Source organism: Phyllobates terribilis, unplaced genomic scaffold (assembly GCF_046119375.1).
Source record: "Phyllobates terribilis strain yellow unplaced genomic scaffold, ASM4611937v1 Scaffold_8__6_contigs__length_399053987, whole genome shotgun sequence".
Classification (NCBI taxonomy): Eukaryota; Metazoa; Chordata; class Amphibia; order Anura; family Dendrobatidae; genus Phyllobates; species Phyllobates terribilis.
The window spans coordinates 95,114,099-95,134,241 of record NW_027362768.1 but is presented as its reverse complement, the minus strand read 5'-3'; the positions used below and the strand labels follow the sequence as shown (position 1 = coordinate 95,134,241).

Sequence of the window (20,143 nt, the reverse complement as noted above, 5' to 3'; positions counted from 1 at the left end):
CAAGCGTTGAGCAAGCTGCTGGATGGTACTCATACTGAAGAAAATCCAGAAAGAGGAGAAGAGAAGAAATATAAAAAAAACCTTTTTTTTTTTTTTTTTCAAACGTGGCTGGACATTCTGTTATGTTCTGCAACTTAGAACTAGGGAATAGGAGAGACAAGCTGTCCCTGCACTGAGACTCAGCTTAACCCTATGCTGGGGTGGGTTCCCTATGCCTTATGAATAGCCCCACCGATACTCCTACAGTGAACTCAAACAAAGACCTATAGGAAAGGTAAAGGGGACCCTAAAAGATCTAAGGACTGGTGAAAAAGCAGGAGACCTCCTAACAGAAAAGTTAGTTGCAGAAACGAAGATTAAAGGAAACAAAACTGGTGGAACAAGAAGTCCCAGGTTAACAATTGACCAAAGCACAAAGAACTAAACAAGGCTACTTAGCCAGAGCACAAGCGTAACAACACTGATGTCCAGCGGGGAATGGGAGACAGGTGCTGAGTAATAAAAAGTGAAGTGATCACGTGACCAAGACACCCAGCACCAGAGGAAAAGACTAGAAGCCAGCAAACCACAACAAGATGGCCGATAGTAAAACAACATAGATTCTAACACTTTTAACCATTATAACTTCCTAACAAAAAAAAAATTGGTTCTAAACTTGGGCTGATGTAAAGTAGACCTGTGGGAAATGTTATTTATTAACTATTTTGTGTTACATATCTCTGATTTAAGGGCATAACAATTCAAAGTTTGAAGATTGCAAAATTTTAAAAATTTTCGCCAAATTTCTGTTTATTTTACAAATAAACGCAAGTCATATCAAATAAATTTTGCCACAATCATGAAGTACAATATGTCACGAAAAAACAGTCTCAGAAACAGGGGGATCTGTTGAAGTATTCCAGAGGTATTACCTCGTAAAGTGACACTGGTCAGAGTTAAAAAAAAATTGGCCCGGTCATTAACCTACAAAGTGGCTCGGTCCTTAAGGGGTTAAATTAGGGGAGAAGCCAAGAACAGAGTGTTTTAAATGAAAAAAGGCCAAGAAATCGAGTCAAATGCTTTCTCTATATCAAGGGCAAGTAACATCAAAGGGGTTTTACTATGATTTGCTAAATGAATAATATTTAGATTATGCCGAATATTATTAACAGGGGCTTGTCTATTAGGGATAAAACCGACTTGTCGGGATGGATTAGGGATGGGAGTATTATGTTAATTGTTATGTTCTGCTACCAAAGCTAAGGAAAGAGAGGAGATCTGTCCCTACTATAAGACTCAGCTGAATCCCTACGATGTAACAGGGAACCTGATCCTGCGATCAGACCTGCTAAAGTCCTAATCTAGTCTGTACGGAGACCTATAGATGTGAGGAGGGAATCCCTACAAGTACTAAGGACTGGGAGGAATATGGGACACCTCCTAACAGAAATAGTAGCAGACAGACGAACAAACAAAATAGATAGAACATAGAGGTCCGTAGACCAAGCAAACTAACAGAGTTAGATACAGAGCACAGGCTAGCTAGAAAGTAGATATACAATGAAGTCCAGCAAAGCCAGAAGGGCGGAGCAGGATTAAATAGGCCAACAAGGTCATGTGACCAGCAAAGGAAAAAAAACCTAACAGCAAGGTTCTAACAGTACCCCCCCTTCTAAGAGGATCCTCCGGATCCCCTAGGACCAGGCTTATCAGGAAATCTCCTGTGAAACGCTCTGATAAGTCTGGACGCGGAAACATCATCTGACCTCACCCAAGAGTTATCCTCGGGTCCGAAACCTTTCCAGGCCACAAGATACTGCAAACTACCTCTATACCGTCTAGAGTCAAGGATGCGAGAAATTTCATATTCCCCGTCCTCCACCACCGGAGGAACAGAGGCAGAGGCGTCATCATCCGACACAACAGCTTTTTTTAACAGAGAGACATGAAAGACCGGATTAATTCTCCAGGAGGTAGGAACCTCCAACCTAACAGCAGATTGGTTGACAACTTAAAGCACCTTAAAGGGCCCTACAAACTTGGGACCCAATTTCTTAGAAGGAATCCTCAACCGCAGATTCCTAGAGGACAACCAAACCATGTCACCAACAGCGAACAAAACCTCCTGTCGTTTCCTATCAAAGTAGTCTTTAGATTTTCTGTTGGCCTCCTGAAGATTACCACGCACATCCATCCAAACTCTTTCCAAATCACCGGAAAAATTCTCCTCCTCAGGCACGGCAGATCCCAACTTGGAGAACGACCCAAACGACGGATGTCTCCCAGAACAACAAAAAAAAGGCGAACAACCAGCAGAAGAAGATGTATGATTGTTCAGAGCAAATTCGGCAAGTGGCAGAAACTCAGACCACCCCTCTTGATTGTCTGCCACAAAACAACGCAAGAACTGCTCAACATCCTGGTTTTTCCTTTCTGTCTGGCCATTAGATTCAGGATGATATCCGGACGAAAACGACAAATGAATTCCCAACCTGTCACAAAAGGCACGCCAAAAACGAGCCACGAACTGAGGACCCCTATCAGAAACAATGTCAGTAGGAACGCCATGAAGTCTGACAATTTCCTTGACAAAGGCCTTAGCGAGAGTTTTAGCGCAGGGCAGTTTGACGAAGGGAACCAAGTGACACATCTTGCTAAAACGGTCCACGACCACCCAGATGACAGTAAAATCCTCAGAGGAGGGAAGGTCAGTTATAAAGTCCATAGCCAAATGTGTCCAAGGAGCACTGGGGACCTCCAAAGGACAAAGCAACCCCGCAGCAGGAGTATGTGAGGACTTAGATCTAGCACATATAGTACATTGGCGCACCCACTTAATGACTTCCTTCTGCCATCCAGGCCACCAAAAACTGCGACCCACCAGTCTCTTGGTCTCAGAGATTCCGGGATGACCTGCCAACCGAGATTCGTGACACTCAACAAACAAATCTCTCCTAAAGGTCCCAGGCACAAACAACCTCCCATGAGGAGTGTTAGATGGGGCATTCTCCTGAGCTTTAAGAATCTCATCTTCCAAAACGGAGTCTAAAGCAGCTATCACAACACCTTCTTGTAAAATGTTTTCCTCTTTCTCAGCACCGACTATGGGAGAAAAACTGCGAGACAAGGCATCCGCCTTAACATTCTTAGTACCAGGGATGTAAGTAACGGAGAAATTAAACCGCGAGAAAAACAGTGCCCACCTAGCCTGACGGGCATTCAGGCGCTTGGCAGCATCAAGATATATCAGATTTTTATGATCCGTAAGAACCTGAACGGGAAATTCCGCACCTTCCAAGAAGTGGCGCCAGTGTTCAAATGCGAGTTTAATAGCCAATAATTCCCGATTACCAATATCGTAATTCAGTTCAGTCTCCGAAAATTTTTTTGAAAAAAAGGCACAGGGATGTAATCCATCCCCGTTATCCTGAGACAATACTGCGCCAACCCCCACAGAGGAAGCATCAACCTCAACCAAAAACGGCCTAGTAACATCAGGCTGCATAAGGATGGGAGCAGAGGTGAACCTCTCCTTGAGATACACAAAAGCTTCAATGGCCTCAGAAGACCACTGAACCGCATCAGCACCTTTCCTGGTGAGATCAGTCAGAGGTTTGACAATACTAGAAAATTTTTTTATGAATTTTCTGTAGTAATTGGCGAAACCCAAAAACCTCTGTATCGATTTCAAACCAATAGGCCTAGGCCATTCCTGCACAGCCTGAACCTTAACCGGATCCATCTCAAAACCTTTGCTGGAGATAATGTAGCCCAAAAAACTAATTCTCTGTACAGCGAACTCACATTTCTCCAGCTTAGCAAAAAGCGAATTGTCCATTAATAACTGTAATACCTCACGCACGCTCCGCCAATGAGACTCCAGATCTGGCGAATAAATCAAAATGTCATCCAAATACACAACCACATTTTTACCGATCAAAGGTCTAAGGATGTCATTAATCAGATTCTGAAAAAATGCAGAAGCATTAGTAAGACCAAAAGGCATAACCAGATTCTCAAAATGACCCACAGGAGTGTTAAAAGCAGTCTTCCATTCATCACCCTCCTTCATGCGCAACAGATTGTATGCCCCCTTAAGGTCAATTTTAGAGAACCACTTGGCCCCCAATAACTGGTTAAACAGATCAGGAATCAATGGCAGTGGGTAAGGATTGCGTACCGTAATTTTGTTAATCTCACGAAAATCCAGACAAGGACGTAAACCGCCGTCCTTTTTTTTTACAAAAAAAAATCCAACCGCCACAGGAGACTTAGAGGGCCTAATGTGACCGGCGGCCAAACTTGTCTGTATGTATTCCTCCAAAGCCTTCCTCTCAGGAATGGTAAGGTTAAATAAACGACTTTTAGGAAGAGTCGCTCCAGGGACAAATTCAATAGAACAATCATAGTCTCTATGGGGAGGCAAAACCTGCGATTCCTTCTCAGAAAAAACTCTCCAAAAATCCTGAATAGGAACAGGCAATTCTCCCCTATCCAAAGCTGCAATACGCCCGTTACAACACTTGTCATAACATTTATGGCTCCAGGATTTAATTTCACTGGTAGACCAATCCAGTACAGGATTGTGAAATTTTAACCAGGGCAAACCCAATATTACTGGAGAAGGCAAGTTATTCAACACTACCAAATCCAATTTCTCATGGTGAACACCATTAATAGTGAGAGGAAATTCACTGACCTTGAGAGTAATATTCTTCAAAGGGGAGCCATCCACAGAAACCACAGCAATGGGGGATGATAAAGGTTCAGGTTTTAAATTGAGTTTTTCCACGAATCCCCCATCAATTACATTCAGTGTAGACCCGCAATCAACAAACACCCGAAATTCCATTAATTTTTCCTGAGCAATCGTGGAAGCAGCTAAAAATATACCCTTGGAATTTAAACAGGCAATACGGGCGTGACTGACCATTTTTTTTTCTTTCTTCATACGAAGCTCACAGCCTTTAATCAAATGACCAGATTTTCCGCAACAGAAACACAAGCCTTCTGAAAAACGACGGTCTTTTTCTTGAGAGCGAGGTGCCACCGATCCAATCTCCATCGGTTCACCACTGTTAGTACACACATTATCATAACCAGAAACTCACATAGCAGAGGATTTGCTCTCATTAACCCTAGCACGCAGTCTTCTATCCACCCGTATAGCTAATTGCATAGGCTGTTGCAAATCCTCAGGTGTAGGATAAGCAATTAGCAGGTCTTTAACCCTTTCACTGAGCCCAGCAAGAAATAGACTTTTCAGAGCAGAATCGTTCCACCCTGTTTGAGTGGACCAACGACGAAAATGAGTACAATATTTTTCGACATTACCTGATCCTTGTTTTAAACGTCTCAACTCAGTCTCAGCTGATGCCACACGGTCAGGATCATCATATAATAGTCCTAAAGCAGAAAAAAAACTATCCACTGATCTGAAGCATGTATCACTAGGTTGCAAAGAAAAGGCCCACTCCTGAGGCTCTTTGCGCAAAAGTGACATTATGAACCCTACGCGCTGGGATTCATCCCCAGAGGACTTGGGTCTCAAACGAAAATACAATAAGCAAGCATTTTTAAATGAAAAAAATTCTCGATGTTCACCAAAAAATAAATCCGGCAAACATACCTTAGGCTCCAAGAAATATGCTCCAGGACAGTTACTCACGTGCTGACGGAGCTCGGCCACTTCCAGAGAGAGTCCCTGCAGGTGTTTAGCCAAATCCTGAACCGACACCATGATGGAACAAAACAAAACAAAAAAAAAAAAAAAAAAAAATCTTTCCTTAGAGAATTTGCAGGCTGGACTTACTGTTATGTTCTGCTACCAAAGCTAAGGAAAGAGAGGAGATCTGTCCCTACTATAAGACTCAGCTGAATCCCTACGATGTAACAGGGAACCTGATCCTGCGATCAGACCTGCTAAAGTCCTAATCTAGTCTGTACGGAGACCTATAGATGTGAGGAGGGAATCCCTACAAGTACTAAGGACTGGGAGGAATATGGGACACCTCCTAACAGAAATAGTAGCAGACAGATGAACAAACAAAATAGATAGAACATAGAGGTCCGTAGACCAAGCAAACTAACAGAGTTAGATACAGAGCACAGGCTAGCTAGAAAGTAGATATACAATGAAGTCCAGCAAAGCCAGAAGGGCGGAGCAGGATTAAATAGGCCAACAAGGTCATGTGACCAGCAAAGGAAAAAAAACCTAACAGCAAGGTTCTAACATTAATTCTCTGAGCTAATATGGATGTAAAAATTTTCATGTCTAGATTTAAGAGTAGTGATGAGTGAGCATGCTCCCTACTGCTCGGTGCTCTCCCGAGCATCTCACTGTTCGAGATGCTCGGCGCTCGCTGAGTATTTCCGGGGTTGCTCGGCAGGAGCTCGGGTCCCCTCCCTGCATGTTTGGCACTCTTTAGAGCGCCAATCAACATGCAGGGATTGCCTGCCACTCATTGTAATGCCGCAGCCATGGTGGTTGTGGCATTACAGTGATTGGATGGCCACACAGCGTCATCAGGTCTATATCAGACCTGGCCCCGCTGTGCTCATCAAAGTCACTCAGGAATCAGGCAGAGTAGGGAGAGGTGCTGCTGCGTCAGGGAGAGATTTGCTTGTGTATTAGGTAGTGTAGGGAGAAAACAAGTACATTACACATATCCATCTTAACAAACAGTCCTTTTGAGGACTAACTAATCCATCTGCAGAGATATGAGGCAGGCAGTGTATATAGGCAGGCAGGCAGTGTATATAGCACACTGCAGTGCATATAGCACAAGAGGCGCAATTCCAATTCTGCCTTCTGCTGCTGTTAGATATTTCTATACAAAGGCCCAGGTCTCAGGGGACAGGAATACTTTTTTGGATCTTAATCCTCATTATTTGCTTAAAAAGCAATCCAGAGAACACCATTTTTCTGTGCCATTTGCTTGTTGGCACTGCAGAATACAGCCAGGTCCTTTCCATATTAAAGCCTAGAAATCCAGCTATTTAAAACTGTGTTTTCTCCGTCACACGGATCACATATACATTTTCTGAAAATACTGCCATTTTTGGCCCCCATTCCAATTTTTTTTCACTATGTCAGCGACATTTTTGACACCGTTCAAAAGTAGTTTGACGCTGTTGAAACCAGTTACATACAGGCCGGGTATTTAAAACTCTGTTTTCTCCGTCACACGGATCACATATACATTGTCAGAAAATACTGCCATTTCTGGCCTCCATTAAAAATTTCCTTTAGTGTGTCAGTGAAGCAATTCACACCAGTTTGCTGTTCAAACTAGATACCTACAGGCCAGGTATTGAAAACTCTGTTTTCTCCGTCACACGGATCACATATACGTTGTCAGAAAATACTGCCATTTCTGGCCTCCATTAAAAATTTCTTTCAACGTGTCAGTGTTGTGCACACGCCCGGGCTGACTGGCGTGTGCGTGATTTAGTGATTCCACTGTGCCATGAACTGGAGAGTGCCTGGAGAGGCGCAACTAAGTATCAACCCGATCCGACCAAGGTCGCACGATGGCTAACGACACTGTGCACCAGGGAGGTACCGAGCAGAGGGACCAGGTGCTACTCCAGGCCAGACCCCGGACACGGCTGTTGACCCACACCGGGGTATACAGGAACAGGCAGGTTAGGCTGGCACACAGACAGTTGGGTATTGGCAGGCATGGCTGGCATGCAGACAGGTGGGCACTGGCAGGCACGGTTGTAGTGCAGACTGGAGGATACTGGCAGGCACAGCTGGTATGCAGACAGGAGGGTACTGACAAGTACGGCTAGCGTGCAGACGGAGAGGTACTAGCAGGTTGGAGCACAGGCTGGATAGGGTCCAGTACAGACTGGGATTCAGGAACAGAACCGCAGATGCGGTAGACAAGCAGAGCAGAGAGGAACCTCCAGAGCGGTGGGCAAGGTGGAGCACAGAGGAACCGCCGGAGCGGTGAGCAAGACAGAGCAGGCAGGAACCGCCGGAGCAGTGAGCAAGGCAGAGCAGGCAGGAACCGCCGGAGTGGTGAGCAAGGTAGAGCAGGCAGGAACCGCCGGAGCGGTGAGCAAGGCAGAGCAGACAAGAACCACCGGAGCGGTGAGCAAGGCAGAGCAGGCAAGAACCGCTAGAGCAGTGAGCAAGGCAGAGCAGGCATGAACCGCCGGAGCGGTGAGCAAGGCTGAGCAGGCAAGAACCACCGGAGCGGTGAGCAAGGCAGAGCAGAGATAAACCGCCGGAGCGGTGAGCAAGGCAGAGTGGACAGAAACCACCGGAGCGGTGAGCAAGGCAGAGCGGGCAGGAACCGCCGGAGCGGTGAGCAAGGCAGAGCAGAGGGGACAGGGCTCTGTTCACATGGAACAGACTGGAAGGGAAAGGCAGAACCAGATACACACAAGATACTTGCAATGAAGTAGCGAGTGGACTCTAAACTCACAACGGAAGTACAGCGACAACGAGTAAGAGTTAGGTGCAGGTTCAGACTCTGCAGAAAAAGGGAAGGTACGGACATAGAGAAAAACAAGTAACAGACTAGGAGAGAGTTCAGACAGGAACAGAGTGTTCAGACAGGAACTGACACTGCAGAGAGATACAGGAGCGAGTCTGGGTATGCGTCCCCCAGAAGGCGGGACGAACAGGCTTGGAGCGTGTTCAGACAGGCCTGGAAATACAGCCTCCAAGAAGGCGGACAGACAACAGGCTAGGAGATAGTTCAGACAGGCCTGGAAATACAGCCCCCAGGTTGGCGGACAGGCAAGAACAGAACAGGACCTGGCACATTCAGGGTAAAGGAGCACACTGAATGTTAGAGTTGCTCAGGCACCAGCTTCCTGGTGGAGCTGGTTTAAATATCCAGTGACAGACAGCAATAGGCTGGGGATGCATTAGGGGTGTGCCAACAGCAGCTACAAGAAACAGGAAGTAACCGGGCCGCCACCCTAAGCAGTCAGAACAGAGACAAACAGACAGCATGAATAGAAGCCAGGCTAGCAGACTAGACTGAAGATCAAGTTTGCGATCTAGCATAGTGAGAGATGGTGCACCATGCAAGCCCGCCACCAGGTATGTTACAGTCAATAAAGCAATTCCCACCAGTTTGCTGTTCAAACTACTTACCTACAGGCCAGGTATTTAAAACTCTGTTTTCTCCGTCACACGGATCACATATAAGTTTGCTCCAAACTCAGTCATTTGTAGTGAGCGTGGGAGATACTGTCCTCCATTTAAAATGGGCAAGGCACGTGGCAAGAGGCGGGGAACTGGACGTGATGGTGATGGTGCATGCAGAGGCTGAGGACAAGGCCGTGACCAAGCTGAATTTGTGCCACAACAAACACCCACTTCTTCTCGCCTGACCTTCCTGTCCCAATTCCTAGGGGACCGCAGCGCACCACTATTGACCCCAGAGCAGTGTCAAAAGGTTGTTGGTTGGATAAATGATAATGCTTCCAGTCTTTTAGCCACCACCACCACCCTGTCTTCCACACGGTCAAGTCTCAGTAGCCGTGAGTCTGGACCGCATATTCCTCACCCTGATCCTTCTTCCTCCAACCAAGCCGAGTGCCCGGAGACAACTGATCCCACACTTGGCCACTCTGAAGAGCTGTTCACTTTTCTCTTTATAGTTTCGGGCCTCTCGCCCAGCCCACTTGAAGCAGGGCAAGAGGAGATCGCGTGTAGCGATGCCTAAATATTTGAGCAGCCACAGTCACACGAAGGCAACGGTGGGAAAGTGTCACAAGAGGTGGACGATGATGAGACACAATTGCCAGAAAGTCAGGAGGAGGACCAGGGTGCTGAAGTGGAAGACGAGGTGGTGGATGATATAGTAACTGACCCAACCTGGCAGGAGGAAATGCAGAGCGAGGACAGCAGCACACAGGGGGAGGGAGGCAGAGCACCCCAACAGGCAGGAATAAGCAGTGTGGTGGCCACAGACAGAAGCCAGGCAACTGTTCCCCGTAACACTAACACGAAAGAAGTTGCCAGTACAACTGTTAGGTCTTCCCGAGTCTGGTTGTTTTTTAAAGACTTTGCCGATAACCCCAAAAAGGCCATTTGCACCACCTGCCAGGCCAGCATCAGCAGGGGTGGCAAAACGACCAGCCTGACCACCACCAGCATGATCAGGCACATGGCAGCAAAGCCATGGCAGCAAGTCGGGTGACATTGTGGGCCGAACCCCAGGGTCCAGGAACAGTGTCTGCAGGTGGCACCATTGCTTCTTCTGCTGTTGTGCATGCAAGCCAATCCCCTGTCCATGGTGCATGCAAAGATGCCTCCTGCCCTGCACCTGTCGTTGCGCACTCTCAAGTAGCAGTATTAGGAAGCATGTCCATGTCCTTGTCCCAGCGCAGCATTCAGTTGTCCATACCCCAGTCCTTGGAACGCTAGCGCAAATATGCAGCCAGTGCCCCACAGACCACACTACTAAATTCTCACATTTCACGACTGCTTGCGCTCGAAATGTTGCCTTTTAGGCTCGTGGAGATGGAAGCATTCTGCAAGCTGATGGTGGCGGCCGTCCATGGGTACTCGGTCCCCAGCCACCACTATTTCTCCCAGTGTGCCGTCCCCGCATTTCACAAGCACGTGTCCCAAAACATTAGCCGTGCCCTCAACAACGCAGTTACACGGAAAGTCCACCTAACCATGGACACTTGGACAAGTGCTTGTGGGCAGGGACGGTACATCTCACTGACGGCACACTGGATTAACATAGTGGAAGCCAGGACCCAGTTGGACGTTGGGACGGAACCCTTCCTCCCGAAGCCAAAAATTGCGGGCCCTAGGTCAATCAGGGTTTCCCCCACGGTGTACAGCTCCTGCACCTCATCCTCCTCAGACTCCTCCTCCTCCTTAGTCTCCATCTCCGAAATGACCACATCAGTCACAAGCTGGGAGCACTGCAGCACTGCTTCGGCCAAGCGGCAACAGGCTGTGCTGAAGCTAATATGCTTAGGTGACAAACTGCAGAATGCTGAAGAGTTGTGGACAGCTCTGAAGAGCAGGCAGATCTGCGGCTCACACCGCTGAACCTACAGTCAGGCATGGTCGTGTGTGACAATGGCCGGAACCTGGTGGCGGCTCTGAGGCGAGGCGAGCTCACAGACGTACCATTCCTGGCCCAGGTGCTTAATCTCATGGTTCAGTGGTTTCTCAAATCCTACCCAGAGCTGCTGGAACTGCTTGTTAAAGTACTTCGCCTGTGTGCCCATTTTAGAAGGTCAGCTACAGCTTCCACCGCCCTTGCCGTGTTTCAGCAGCGTTTGCAGCTTCTGGCTCGCAGTCTGGTGCATGATGTCCCCATGCATTGGAACTCTACACTGCAGATGTTGGGAAGGATTTGTGAGCAGAAGAGGGCAGTTGTTGAGTACCAGCATCAAAAAGGCCGTCGGTATTCAGTTCAGACTCCACACATAAGACCTCAGGAGTGGACATGGATGTCAGACATATGTACCATCCTCCAAAACTTTGAGGACTTCACCAAAATGGTGAGTGGTGATGACGCCATACGTAATTAGCGTCACCATCCCGCTTTTCTCTCTTCTGAAACGCTCTCTGCTCACAATCAAAGAGGATGCATTGCAGGCGGTGCACGATGAGATGGAGCAAGGAACCATACAGGGTGATTACACACAGCCAAGCCTCATCTCATTCCAACGTGGATTGGGTGACAATGAGGAAGAGGAGGAGGAGGAGGAAGGACAGGAGCTAGTTTCATGCACTATAGATGGTACTACCTGCACAGCTGTCATACCGTCTGTTCAGCGTGGATGGCCAGAGGACAGAGAGGAGGAGGAGGAGGAGAACATGGTCAGTCATCCTCTTGGTGAGGACACAGAAGTCTTTCCTGTTAGTAGTCTGGCACGCATGACTGAGTTTATGTTACGCTGCCTTTCCCATGACCCTCGCGTTCTCAAAATTTTGGGTGACAGTCATTACTGGTTGGTGACACTTCTAGACCCACTCTACAAGGAGAACTTTATATCTCTTATTCCTGATGTGGACAGGTCTACAAAAATGGGGCTGTACCAGAAGGCTCTTGTTGCGGAACTATTAAAAAAATTCCCATCTGAAACGCTGGCGGCAGAGGGCACACTTCGTTGGACAACCAAGGAGTTCAGGTGAGAGAGACACAACTTCAATCCAGCAGAGGCAGGGGAAAGCTGTCAAAGCTCTGGGAGAGTTTTCCCAGACCGTCCCATCGCACAGGCCCTGAGGCGCGGGGTACTCTCAAAAGGAGTGCAAAGTTTGGGAAGATGCAGAGGGAGCACCTTGCCGACCGTACCAATGTCCTCCCTGATTCCTCTGTGCCTTATAATTATTGGGTATCCAAGCTGGATACGTGAAATGAACTGGCTCTCTATGCCTTGCCGCCAGCGTTTTATCAGAGTGGGTTTTTAGTGCCGCTTGTGGAATTATAACTGATAAGCGCATCCGCCTGTCAACTGAAAATGCTGACCGGCTGACTCTTATAAAAATGAACAAGGGCTGGATTGGGCCAGACTTCTCAACACCACCGAATGATAGCAGCGTAACATAAACTCAAATCCAGTGTCTTTTCTTGGGAGGTGTATTCCCATGCACCTTTTCACTCCCACACATGGGTATGTGCTTCCTGATTTTGGCTATTTGCTCTTGTCCTCCTTCTTCTCCTCATCCTCCACCACCATATCGCCAGGGTGACCGTGGTCCGTTATGCAACACCCACATAATTTATTTAAAGGGTGTTTATGATGCCCGTAAAAATTTTTTTTATACAGTATGTTCATGTATACCCTTCATGGGTAAATGTTTGTCAGCCCATACACTTAGTGCATGGGCATTACAAGTATAGGAGGCCCGCTCCTTTCTAATGGGAACATTTTTTTATGAGGCCCTCCTCCACGTCTCTTCCAAGGGGCATTGAAGTGCCTCCAAATTTTTGGCAGCCCTTGCATTCACTGCATAGGCCAACACTATGGGAGACTCTCTCCTTTCTAATGGGAATTTGTTGTTACTGTGGCCCTGTTCTGTGTGTCTTTAAATTCTTATTGGGGTTTTTCCTAAAATTGGTCAGCCATTGGACTCACTGCATACCCTATAACTGTATAGCAGACCCTCTCCTTTCTAATGGGAACATGTCATACCTTGGTACTGTGGCCCTGCTCCGTGTGTCTTTAATTTCTTAGTGGGGTTTTTCCTAAATTTGGTCAGCCGTTGGACTCACTGCATACCCCATAACTGTATAGCAGATTCTCTCCTTTCTAATGGGAATATGTCGTACTCGTTACTGTGTCCCTACTCTATGTGTCTTTCAGAGTCCATCCATCATCAATGAAACAGGATGTGTCTGATGATGTGTCACACACCACATTGCCAGATAAGGTTGTAAAATTTTAAAATGACATTTACCGGTGAATGCATTTGCCTTAAAAAATAACGTGAAAAAAACAAAACATTAGGATATTTCTTTAGCATAAAAACAGAGTCGCCAATGTAACCTCAATGTAATCACATTGTTCAGCTCCTGCACCTCCTTCTCCATCTACCACATCAGTTACAAGCTGAAAGCACTGCAGCACTGCCTTGGCCAAGCGGCAACAGGCTGTGCTGAAGATAACATGCTTAATGCTTAGGTGACAAACCGCCTAGTGCTGCAGAGTTGATGAAAGCTGTAACACAGCAGCTTGATCTGTGGCTTTCACCACTGAACATACAGCCAGGCATGGTTGTGTGTGACAATGGGCGTAACCTGTTGACAGAGAAATGACTGCCAGAGTAGATATGGTTTCCCTCTATGCCATTCCTTTCACCGAGCTAAAGGATATGGCTGTGGTGAAATACAACTCCCACTGAGAAGTTGTTTCAGATTGAAACACATTGGGCCCACCAGAGAATTTGATTTTGAGGGCTCACTTTTCTCCCCCGCTCAAGAGCCCCATAGCAGCTGCAAAGTTAGTGCTATCATGAACTCTCCTGATGTAGAAGCCAGGGCACACCAGAGGATTCTCTGGTGGGACCGTCCAATTCTGCCGAGAAGCAGTCCTGGCTAACAAAAGTGTGTGGGAAGGTTCCTGGACACTCTATGGCTGCTTTTTTACTGAGGTGGAAACCCACGCAAACACGGGGAGAACATACAAAATCCGTGCAAATGTTGTCCTCGCTGGGATTTGAACCCAGGATCCCAGCGCTGCAAGGCTTCAGTGCTAACCACTGATCCAATGTGCTGCTGTTCACCCTCTGATATCTAATAGGCTGGAGAAACTTGCATCTACTGCCACTCTAGCTTCAGCTCCTTTGTGAGAAATTAATGTATTTGGGCAGCCACTCAGTCTACTAAATAAAATTCCTGAGAAGGAAATTGGGGAAGGCTTCACTACTGGTACTTGGAGCTGTGCTAATACCATGGTGTCGTACCATAGTTTACTGGAAATATTCCAGGCTGGTAGGAGGCAAGCAAATTCCCACAGAAAAGTACCAGCAGTAATGTTCAGGGACCCGCGCTTGTAGAAGACGGAGACAACACCGGGAGAAATAGTGGCAGCTGGGGACACGAGGCATGAGGTTGTGAAAAGCTACCGCCTCCACGAGCCTAAAAGGCAACATTTCAAGTGAAAGCAGCTTTAGAGGTCTTCCTGGGAGAAATCATAGCTGGAGTAGATATGGTTTCCCAAGTCCTTTCACCAAGCTAAAGAATATGGCTGTGGTGAAATACAACTCAGCAAAAAAATCTGTGGACTGGCTCCGTACCATCCCTGGCCACATTCACTTGACCACGTGTTTGTGGGCAGGCGGTCCTTCCCAGTAAGTTCACTGGGGAGGGCACGGGTAATGTTGTGAGACCCATGCTTGTGGAAGATGACACCAGGAGAAACAGTGGCAGCTGGGGACCGAGTATGGACACCCGGCCGCCGCCGGCATGAGGTTATGAAAAGCTTCTGGCTCCATGAGCCTAAAAGGCCACATTTCAAGTGAAAGTGAAAGCAGCTTTAGAGGACTTCCTGGGAGAAATGACAGCTGGGTAGATATGGCTTCGCAAGTCCTTTCACCAAGCTAAAGAATATGGCTGTGGTGAAATACAACTCAGCAAAAAAAGCTGTGGAATGGCTCCATACCGTCCCTGGCCACATTCACCTGTCCACGTGTTTGTGGTTAGGCGGTGCTTCCCAGTAAGTATACTGGGGAGGGCATGGGTAATGTTGTGGGACCTGTGCTTGTGGAAGGCGGAGACGACACCGGGATAAATAGTGGCGGCTGGGGACCGAGTATGGATACCCGGTCGCCGCCGCCCTAAGATTGTGAACAGCTTCTGCCTCCATGAGCCTAAAAGGCAAGCAGCTGTCAAACGGGACGGTGATTGTTGCAAGTCTGCAACTACAGGTGCATGGCGGGAGGCATCTTCGCATGCGCCAAGGATCACTTATGATGGGCACACTTTTAGGCAGTGACCTGGGAGTCAGAGATGCTTCCAGAGGTCTTCCCCATGCTGTTCCCATGTCTTTTCAGCACTGTATGCATGTGTCTGATGATGTGTCACACACCACATGGCCAGATAAGGTTGTAAAATGTTAAAACGACATTTCCTGGTGAATGAATTTGTCTTGGTTGAAAGCAATGCAAAAGTGCAAAAACGCATCAAAAACGCTACGTGTGAACATAGTCCAAGGTGTGGAGGAGTATTTTTGTTTTTGGTTATTTATTTTGCCTTATATACAAGTCATTACCCTGGAAAGGATGTTCCTTAACATATTTCCCAGGAAAATCCATTTTGGGTTCCTTTTTGTATGTTTTATTGTGAGTCCGTAAAAGTGGCGTAATACTCTGACAACGTTGTTGACAGCAGTGATCTGGGAGTCAGAGATACTTCCAGGGGTCTTCCCCATGCTGTTCCCATGTCATTTAAGCACTGTTCCCATTGATTTGGGCAATTTTTAGGCCCTCTGCAGACCGCCAGGGGGAGCCGCCTGAAAAATGCTCGAGTTTCCCAAAGACTTACATTGGGCTCATTGCTCGAGTCGAGCACCCGAATATTCCAATGTGCGCGACCCGAGCAACGAGTACCCAAGCATTTTAGTGCTCGCTCATCACTATTTAAGAGTGATATGGGCCTATAGTTCTTAATTAATAATGGATCTCGTTTAGGTTTGGGAATAACGCTAACATGAGCAACATAGAATTCAGGGGGCATCTGCTTTCCCAATAGCATTGAGTTACAGAATTTAATAATGTATGGGAGGAGAATTTCAATATATTTTTATAGCATTCTGCAGATAGGCCATCAGGTCCTGGAGCTTTCCCTTTTTTCAACTATTTCACTACTGTGGTTATTTCTTCTCCGGTTATAGTGGAATGAAGATGCTGGGAAGTTGATTCAGATATTTTTCCCAAATATAAATTTTGAAAAAAAGAATTAATTAAATTATGTGGAGGAGTTTGTGATTGGAAATATAATTTTTGATAGTAAGAGTGGAAGGTATTATATATCTTATCTGGATGGGAGGTAGTATTATTATTTGAATATTTCACTGAAAACACTGTATTGAGGGATTCTTGTTTTTTGAGTTTTCTAGCTAACATCTTGTTGGGTTTATTGGCTTGGTGGTAAAATTTAGCCAGTGTCCATTTCATCGCCTTTTCAGTTTGGTCTGTTAGAATAACGTTTAGTTGTAATTTTGTCTCCTGGGTGCATTTATAGAAGTGTACCGAGGGAGATTGTTGATTAGCTATTTCTAATTTACATAGCTTAGTTTCTAGCTTAGCCTGAAGTTCTGATCTCTTTTTTTCTCTGTGAGGCAAGTTTAATAAGTGTGCCTGTTATATATTTTTCGTGGGCCATCCAGACAAAGCCAGGTGATACTTCAGTAGTATCGTTAATGAGAAAATAATTGTTAAGGTCTTACTTGATTTGATTATTGATAGAGGGGTCAGAAAGGAGGGATTCATTGAGTCTCCATTTAAATAATCTAGAAGTTGCAATGTTAAAATGCAAAACTGTGAGAACTGAATCATGGTCAGACCATGAGGAAGGGATATGTCTCGAATATAAAACAGAGGAAAGGGAATTGGCAATACTTCTTTTTTTACGTAAAGAACAAGGCTTTTGCAGAGACAATTTTTACACCACTGCTTCTGAAAAAGCCTTGGTTTCTTTTGTTTGCACCACCTGTGTATAGACATCAGCAAGGCAGTCATTTGCACCCAAAAAGGGTTAATTTTTGCACCATATCCACAAATTAGGTAGTCTAAAAAGTCTGTTAGCGCAGTGTGTTGTTAAATCGGCTGGTGGGTACCACTGATTACTATCCATTTTCCCCTAGCCAGTGTAACATCCCTGGCGGCGTGCTGGCATGGCTTACCATCTCCCACCATGGAAGACCGCCAACTTACCTACCAGTCCAGGCTGTGAACTATGCTCCTCTACTTGCTGTGTGCATGTCTCTTGTCTGCTGGCTTAGGGTGGCGGCACTGGAACTTCCTGATTCTTAAAGTTACAGTGTACGCAGTCCTAATGCATCCCCAGCCTATTGCTGTGAGTCACTGGATACTTAAACCTCCTCCACCCAATGGGGGGTGCCTGAGCAAAACTTTCTTACAGTGTGTTCTGTGCAACTGTGAGTTGCCAGGTCCTGTCCTGAATCTTGCCTGTTTTAGCCACCCTAGGGGCTGAGTACCCAGGCCCATTATCTGTATCTGTGACTTCTAGTCTGCTTCTGCCACCCTGGGGGCTGAGTACCCAGGCCCGTTACCTGTATCTGTGACTTCTAGTCTATTTCCGCCACCCTGGGGGCTGAATGTCCAGGCTCGTTCTTGTATCTCATTCCTGTGTCAGTTCCTGTCTGAACTGTGTCCTAGCCTGTTACTTGTTTGTCTCTATGTCCGATCCTTCCCTTTTCCTGCAGTGTCTGAACCAGTACCTAACTCTTACTCGTTGTCTCTGTACTTCTGTTTGTGAGTTTTGTGTCCACTCGCAACTTCATAGCAAGTACCTTGTGTGTATCTGGTTCTGCTTGTTCCGTTTCCCTGCCTCCATATCTACCTCCTGTGCTCTAGCTATCTTCCTGTGTTTCCCTGTCCCTGTCTGTTCCATGTGAACACAGCCCTGTCCTGTCTGTCTGCTCCTGCGGCACTGCTCTGCTCCGCTTCCCGTCCGCACCTGCAGCTCTGCTGTTTCCTGCTCTGCTCCGCTTCCCCTCCGCACCTGCGGCTCTGCTTTGCTCTGTCCTGCTCCGCTTCTTCTCTGCATTTGCGACTCTGTTCCTGTATCCCAGTACTGTACTGGTCCCTATCCAACCTGTTTTCCTGCCTGCCAGTACCCGCCTGTCTGCATACCAGCCAAATCTACCCTTTCCTGCATTCCCCGGTGTGGGTCAACAGCTGTGTGACCGGGGTCTGACCTGGAGTTTTACCTGGGCCACCTCCCACATCCCTCCATGGACCATGGAGTCAATTAAGCCGCGGTGTGTCGTGGTCGGATCTGGTGAGGTCCCTAGTCACGCCCCCCAGGCACTCCTCAGTTCATGGTCCAGTGGGACCACTAACCACGCTCACGCCTAACAGTTCGGGCGTGAGCGGAACAGCCAGATAGGCTGAGGTTACTTTGACATTTCTAAGGCTGTGTTTGCATTAGCGTATGTGCACACGTTAATTCTCTGGTGCAGAATTTTCTGCACCACTTCTGCATCTCTTGGCAGAAAAGGGCAGCAGCAAAAACACACATTTTTGTTGCATTTTTACTTTCATTTTTTGGTGCAAATTTTTCCTCATTCATTAGTATGAAATCTACAGCAAAAACACTGAAAGAATTGACATTCTGCAGATTTAAATCTGCACCAAATCTGCAAGTCACAAATAAGCAATGTGTTCATGAGACTTCAGGATTCTCATTCACTTTGCTGACATCAGGAAACTCTTCAGGTTTTGTGACAAATCTGCACAAAATAAATGCAGCAAAAATGCAGCAAATACGCAACATGTGCACACAGCCTTAAAGAGCTCAAAAAGTGTTCAGCACAGTCTTATTAGACCTCAAAGAGTTACACATCTTTTCTGGGCAATAATAGGCTTAGCAGTATTTGAGATTCCAGGAAAAATTAGCTAAAACTGGCAAATTCGAATTTTAAAAGATTCAATCTTACTACTAATGACTCCTCTGATCATTTGTTTTGATCGTCTTGCAAGGCTGAGCGAGACAATAACATAACACATCACTCAAACATATGAACAAGACTGAAATCTGTGTTCATGTTTTGTGTCAGCTCAGCCTAGAAGACTTTCAGAAGTGAAAAGGCTCAAACATGTTTCCCTTTGTATAGATAGGAGCATAGTCCACACTAGCGTTGTGGACTTACTAAAGGTTAATCTATCAGATGGCTGGAAAATTTTAATGTATTCTTTGTAAGGTGGTAGCTGGACACGTTGTGGATGAGAGGTATGTGTTCCTATGGTACCAAGCGGTGATGTAGGAACTGGAGAAGCAGGCTCCAGCACACATAGTGCTGAAAGGTGTTTAATGGGCCCGGATTATGGGTCCGGGTTTTACGAGCAGCTGAAAGAGCTGGGTGGGATCGGCTGCTCACTTACCTCCAGTCCAGGTCTTGGAATGTCAGATTTAAGGCAGCTGCGGCTGTATGGTTGTGTCTGTGTCTTTTCAAGGTGAGGAGGCCTTGCGTGTGCTGCTCAGACCTGCCGGATTCTGAGAGAAAAGAATTGACCTTTAAACGGCTGAGCACGTGTGTTATATTGAGGAGCTATATTTTTCCATTTTGCTCTATTATACCTTTTTACACCTGGATGAGGCTATTTGACTTTCTTAACCCTGACGGTAGATGAACTTTGAACCAACAAACTGAATCTTGTGTGTGAACCAGTGTCTACTACAGAGGCGATACCTCACACCTTATACATTGTATACTGCAGTTACTACTAGTGGTTGCAATCAATTGTAGGGACTGAGCTCTGCTTAAACATAGCCAGGGAAATTCATTGCACACTATTTTATATAGTCTCTTTTACTTACCATATGTCGGAATTTTGTTGTAGCTGTTTATTTATTTTTTTATACAGTTTAAAGGTAGTGGAATTTCATTTTCAACTGGGTCTTATATTTTCAGGCTAAGGGCTCAAATTAATTTGTGAGAAAAATGGATGAGTGCCATCTGGTAAAAAATTGGATTGCAC

At 46.4% G+C, this 20,143-nt stretch overlaps 1 long non-coding RNA gene across 1 annotated transcript in view; it reads right to left on the bottom strand.

The window, feature by feature from the left end:
* Window positions 1–19,670, bottom strand: part of LOC141156777 (uncharacterized) — a 194,353-nt gene extending 174,683 nt beyond the window's left edge. The window contains exon 1 of the long non-coding RNA XR_012247711.1: window positions 19,547–19,670. This is a non-coding gene — a long non-coding RNA (uncharacterized lncRNA). The remainder of the gene's footprint in view (window positions 1–19,546) is intronic.
* Between the last annotated feature and the right edge of the window lie 473 nt (window positions 19,671–20,143).